Source organism: Diaphorina citri, unplaced genomic scaffold (assembly GCF_000475195.1).
Source record: "Diaphorina citri unplaced genomic scaffold, Diaci psyllid genome assembly version 1.1 scaffold1154, whole genome shotgun sequence".
In the NCBI taxonomy this organism is placed as follows: Eukaryota; Metazoa; Arthropoda; class Insecta; order Hemiptera; family Psyllidae; genus Diaphorina; species Diaphorina citri.
Window position 1 is genome coordinate 34,572 of NW_007378583.1, and position 6,461 is coordinate 41,032.

Here is a 6,461-nt window from a genome sequence, read left to right on the forward strand (position 1 = left end):
CTCCCGTAGGCGATGACGTCACATCAAATGTCCCGAGCAAAGCTCCCTCACAGGCAACGCATATTTGAACTCTTTCATTAGAGCGGAAAATAACAAGCGGGGCCCGTCCCTCCGGGAATTTTTCGATCTTGGTTAAGGAAAATCAATATTTATGTACCTACCTATTTTATTTAATATTCAGTTTATTATTATTCTTGATTTGTTTTTTTGGTTTTACTTTTATGTAATGATTTAAAATCAAGACTAGAGCCCGTTCTCCCTTTATTCCCAATATAATGTTCAAGTCACCCATCCATTTATTGGCCTTGCTCGGCGTAGCTTAACATAGATGACGCTAAAACCGGTCTTAAATGATCGACTGAAGTGTTATCTTACTATAATGAGAAATACCTTCTTATTTCTACGCACCTTGATTTGCACTTCGCAAATTTCAGAGATTTTCATCACACATTAAAATTTCACATTGAGCTTTTGGGCAAGTTTACGTTATGTGTACATAGGTAGGTACATAAATACATGCCTACAATGTTAGGTGTAGGCATATTTCACATGACATATCGCGTGTATTCTTCCAGCTGTTTGCAATTAAATGTTGCAGGACCAAATTAAATAACTTTGTATGTATTTATCTGTCTCTAAGTAAATATTTATGTAGTAAGTAGGTACCTGTACCTATGTAGAGCTATTTGTGTAACAAAGTTATCTACTAAATTAGGTTTTGCTCTTATGTTTCATGCAGGTGTCCCTGTCTCCCTGTACACTATTACATTACCAAATTCACCAAAAAATAATTTAAATAGGTTGGCACCCAAAGACATACAACATACATAATTATGTAGTTTGACTTATAGGTATAGGTATAGGTAATAGAGGGACCACCACTTTGATCTTAGATTGTAGGTGATACTTAATTAAATAGGTAAATCTCAATGGTTGTAATTTAAATTTTACCTACTTGTTTGTCCAAAATGGATTACACCAACAATGGATGTACGTGTTCAATGGATATTGAAATTATTAACCTTCATTCAAACACTGACCATTCTACCCAAATATTCAATTACCTAAGTACCACATTATACCACCCAGAATACATATAATGGTCCTCTTCATTACACTTAATTTGATTGTCTAGGTACTCTAGGTCCAAGATTATAGGGGTCCCAGGGCCGTATTTAGGGACCCAGAGGCCTCCACCCCTTGGGCTTCATTTTAGTTCCTTTACTATGGGGGGAATCCGAAAACTTAAAGCATCCCCCCACGTAACATCACTGTTTGGACTCTTGGGGCCCCCCTCAATAAAATCCTGGACACTGTCCTGAGAGCCACTGAGAGGTCCAATATTAGAGGTACAATACTGACCGCTATATTTAAAGTGATCATTATGGATAAACCACATCAAGTAGCGCGAGCTCAGAACCTCTTTGTGGTGTTTGTGGTGTTTAATGTTTAATCCTAGTGGTTTAGTGAGGTTTAATTAATTGATTTAGTGTGGCTTGCCAGTTCTCAACCTGTGATCAGGCATTATGCTGTCCGAAAATAAAATTTTCCAGAGTTGTCCATCGTTTAACAATCAGAATAGATAAACTAAGTAAAGTAAATACAGAACAAATCGCTTAAAACAAAGTCTTAAAATTTCGTTCTGTCAAAAAGTAAAAGGAGTTAGTTAACAGCAAGAGTATCCCAAGGTACCTACTCGTATATCACTGAAGTTAAGCAACGTTGTTTGTTATCTGAACGGGTGACTGTCTGGGGCATGTCATGTGATGTTAGCTACTCAGCCTCGTATTAACCAAGGAGCTGAAATCCCAGCGAACGAGAGACAGAACATTTGAAGTATAACACTGCTGCGGAAGATTTGAGGGCGTCCTTCACACCTCTGGTTTGTTCAACTGACGGGGCCCTTCATTTGGACCTAGCTGCCAAATTTGATCAAAATCGGATTTAGGAGTTATGGCAAAAATCATAATCTCATAAAAAGCGCCCCTACACTACGAGGAGATTTCAAAGGCGCAATCTGATACAAAACATTGAAACCAGAGTTTGGTTTAGGATGATTTATGGTGTGTCCAGCTAAACCAACTTTTGATCTAAACCTAAAATTCGCCAGTAGGTACCCTCAGCATAAGAGTTGGTAGTTGAGGCACATCCACTAACAAAAATACTCCCGGAGATATCGAACCCGGACTTCCTGCGTTCCAGATTCTAACCTTTTCAATAATTCAGTGTCTGGTTTAGACACTGAATTATTGAAAAGGTTAGAATTAAAAAATAATTGGTCGACGGTTTTGCATTAACCACAGTATGTAAAGAATCCTTAGCTGATGTACAAAGGGCATCGAATTTTAAATTACTAATTACAAGATTTACAGGCAACTTTCTCCATGTATAACTCTAACTTCCACTTCAAACTTCAACTCCTCTCAACAATTTCTGTTCTCCTTATTTATGGTTTCTTGCAAAAAATATTGAAATGAAATAATATGTAATGGTTTAGAAATTTATAAATCTTTTTATCGTCTAGGAACATTATTAGATAATATTAACTGTACTATTAATATGAATGTGAATGTACTGGCAATTCTGTATTGGGACTGATGGGTGATTTATTTTCAACACTTGGCAGTCGTCCAGTAGAACAGTTCAGTATTCTGAACGAGGAAAAATGCATTTGAAATGATTGAAGAAGAATCTTGATGATTCTCATAAACTTTCTTTTTACATTGGTAGCATTTAATTTGATCTCTGGTGTAGGTTTAGGTCAAATCGTGTAAACAACGTTTGAGTTACGACCTACCTATCACAGGACGGATTGATTGAAACCTGGTATGTTTATGTAAATAGTATTTTGTATAGAAATATGTAATACGATATTCCATTAAAAAGTAAAATGAAAAATGGAGCAGGGGTTCCCTAATGTGATGTTGTTTTCTGGAGATGTTTCTTTTTTTATGCACAAATGGTTTATTAATAAAGTCTACTTACAATATTAACTGTACTATTAATATGAATGTGAATGTACTGGCAATTCTGTATTGGGACTGATGGGTGATTTATTTTCAACACTTGGCAGTCGTCCAGTAGAACAGTTCAGTATTCTGAACGAGGAAAAATGCATTTGAAATGATTGAAGAAGAATCTTGATGATTCTCATAAACTTTCTTTTTACATTGGTAGCACTACCTACTTACTTTTCCAATCCTTAACCTAATCAACTTACAGCCAAGAAGTTTGTCTTTTTTTATAGTAAATTTCTCTGGTGCCAACATCTTGAATGAGTTAGATGAGTACGTCTTGGCCACCTGACCTTTAATGCTATATGACAGGAAAGAAAATAAGAACCTTTAGATTCCATCCTGTAGAAAGGTGTTCATTTCCTCACAAATGTCAATAGTAGAACAGTTTTTATCCCCAAGTAAGTACTTACTCATATACAGGGATTGATATGAACATACATAGGTACTTTCAAGTCTGTTTTTTATGTTCATATGTATTTATGTGGGTATCTAACTACCTATACTAATCTAATTTGTCTTTGTATTAGTATGCTTTGTTAAAGTATTAGGTACCCACCTTCTTAGATGTAGATGTACCTACCTTATTTAACCTACCCACCTGTGCCAATTTACGTTTTCCTTAATGGACCTCACCTTTACCCTACTACTTTATGTGCCTATACGTACCAAAATAACTTGGATTTCGTCTTTGAAAATTGAGCACATCTTGTTTTGGCCTCCGCCCATTTTGTTGAAACATTTAATGAAATCATTTTTCACGCATCAAAACGCTGACATTTTACGTTTGTTTTCCCTACAGGATTATTCGAATACTTTGTAAAGGTCATTTTGTAAGGTGTAATAACAATTTCCCTCACAATATCACCCTCTTCTCACTCTCTGTCTGTCACCTACTTTACAGCTCACTAATCCTCGTTTCTGAATCTTTTGTCCATCCCCTACATTCCCATGCTTTAGAAAGCTACTTACTACCCTTTCATTTTGACCTTTGGATTTTGCTACGTCCTGTACTTATACTGTAACAGTGTAACATTTTAAATTGACATTTATGAAGGAAAATCGAGTTTACTTTTTTTTTCAGACGACCTGCCTAGGACTTTTAATAATAAAAGATTTCTAGGACAGCTCCTGTCTTTTCTTTTAAAGCTTCCATTTTTTCCTTTTCTCTCTCGTCCTTTTCCTTTTTCTCCCTTGTGTATTTTGTAACTTGAGAAATGAATTTTTTAAAGCTAAGGGCTTCAAAGCTTCATGTTAAACATAACTAAGTTATGAAAAACTTGATCTCCCATTTCCTACCTGTTGATTCATAAAATATACGACTAAGTACCTACCTAATATGTAGATATATTTGGTCACTCTTATGCTTATACTTCCATGTATGATTGCAATCTAATTAAATGAAAGCAGTCAATTAAAATTAATTTTGATGAAGCAGTCTAATTAACACATGAGCTGAAGCAGTAGCAATCTTGTGTCTCTGTGCATGAAGAAAATACTAAGTACATGTTACCTACATATGTAAGGCACATTACATGATCCTTGCTTGGATTTTTTCAATTATAAGGAGAACTACTGAGCATTTCAACAGAATTTTTCATGGACTACTTAAATTTTAAACTTCAACAATTTTATTTAAGTACCTATTACTTAAATGTTGGTACATTATACCTACAATACTAAATGGTCCTTGCTTGGATTTTTTCAATTATAAGGAGAACTACTGAGCATTTCGACAGAATTTTTCATGGACTACTTAAATTTTAAACTTCAACAATTTTATTTAAGTACCTATTACTTAAATGTTGGTACATTATACCTACCTACTTACTTTTCCAATCCTTAACCTAACCAACTTACAGCCAACAAGTTTGTCTTTTTTTTTAGTAAATTTCTCTGGTGCCAACATCTTGAATGAGTTAGATGAGTATGTCTTGGCCACCTGACCTTTAATGCTATATGACATGTCTTTTTTTTAGTAAATTTCTCTGGTGCCAACATCTTGAATGAGTTAGATGAGTATGTCTTGGCCACCTGACCTTTAATGCTATATGACAGGAAAGAAAATAAGAACCTTTAGATTCCATCCTGTAGAAAGGTGTTCATTTCCTCACAAATGTCAATAGTAGAACAGTTTTTATCCCGAAGTACTTACTCATATACAGGGATTGATATGAACATAGGTACTTTGAAGTCTGTTTTGTTCATATGTATTTATGTGGGTACCTAACTACCTATACTAATCTAATTTGTCTTTGTATTAGTATGCTTAGTTAAAGTATTGGGTACCCACCTTCTTAGATGTAGGTGTACCTTATTTAGATACCTACTCACCTGGGCCATTTACCTTGGATTTTTATACAGGGATTGATATGAACATGGGTACTTTGAAGTCTGTTTTGTTCATATGTATTTCTGTGGGTACCTAACTACCTATACTAATCTAATTTGCCTTTGTATTAGTATTCTTAGTTAAAGTATTGGGTACCCACCTTCTTAGATGTAGGTGTACCTTATTTAGATACCTACTCACCTGGGCCATTTACCTTGGATTTTTTTCCTTAATTTACTTCACCTTTACCATACTACCTAATGTCCCTTTACATGCCTAAATAACTTGGATTTCGTCTTTGATAATTGAACACATCTTGTTTTGGCCTCCGCCCATTTTGTAGAAACTTTTAATGAAATCATTTTTCACGCATCAAAACGCTGACATTTTACGTTTGTTTTCCCTACAGGATTATTCGAAAACTTTGTAAAGGTCATTTTGTAAGGTGTAATAACAATTTTCCTCACAATATCACTCCCTTCTCACTCTCTGTCTGTCACCTACTTTACAGCTTACTAATCCTCGTTTCTGAATCTTTTGTCCATCCCCTACATTCCCATGCTTTAGAAAGCTACTTGCTACCCTTTCAGTTTGACCTTTGGATTTTGCCACGTCCTGTACTTATACTGTAACAGTGTAACATTTTAAATTGACATTTATGAAGGAAAATCGAGTTTAGTTTTTTTCAGACGACCTGCCTAGGACTTTTAATAATAAGAGATTTCTAGGACAGCTCCTGTCTTTTCTTTTAAAGCTTCCATCTTTTCCTTTTCTCTCTCGTCCTTTTCCTTTTTCTCCCTTGTGTATTTTGAAACTTGAGAAATGAATTTTTTAAAGCTAAGGGCTTCAAAGCTTCATGTTAAACATAACAAAGTTATGAAAAACTTGATCTCCCATTTCCTACCTGTTGATTCATAAAATATACGACTAAGTACCTACCTAATATGTAGATATATTTTAGGAAACCAAGTACATAAAATATGAATGATTCCTACATTTCCTACGTATTTTTCTTGTATTCTTAATTTGCAAAGAAAATTACATCAATAAAGATGGTTTATGGAACTGTTGACATGATTTGACTCTTTCTAAGCTGACAGTCTAAAGAAAGCACT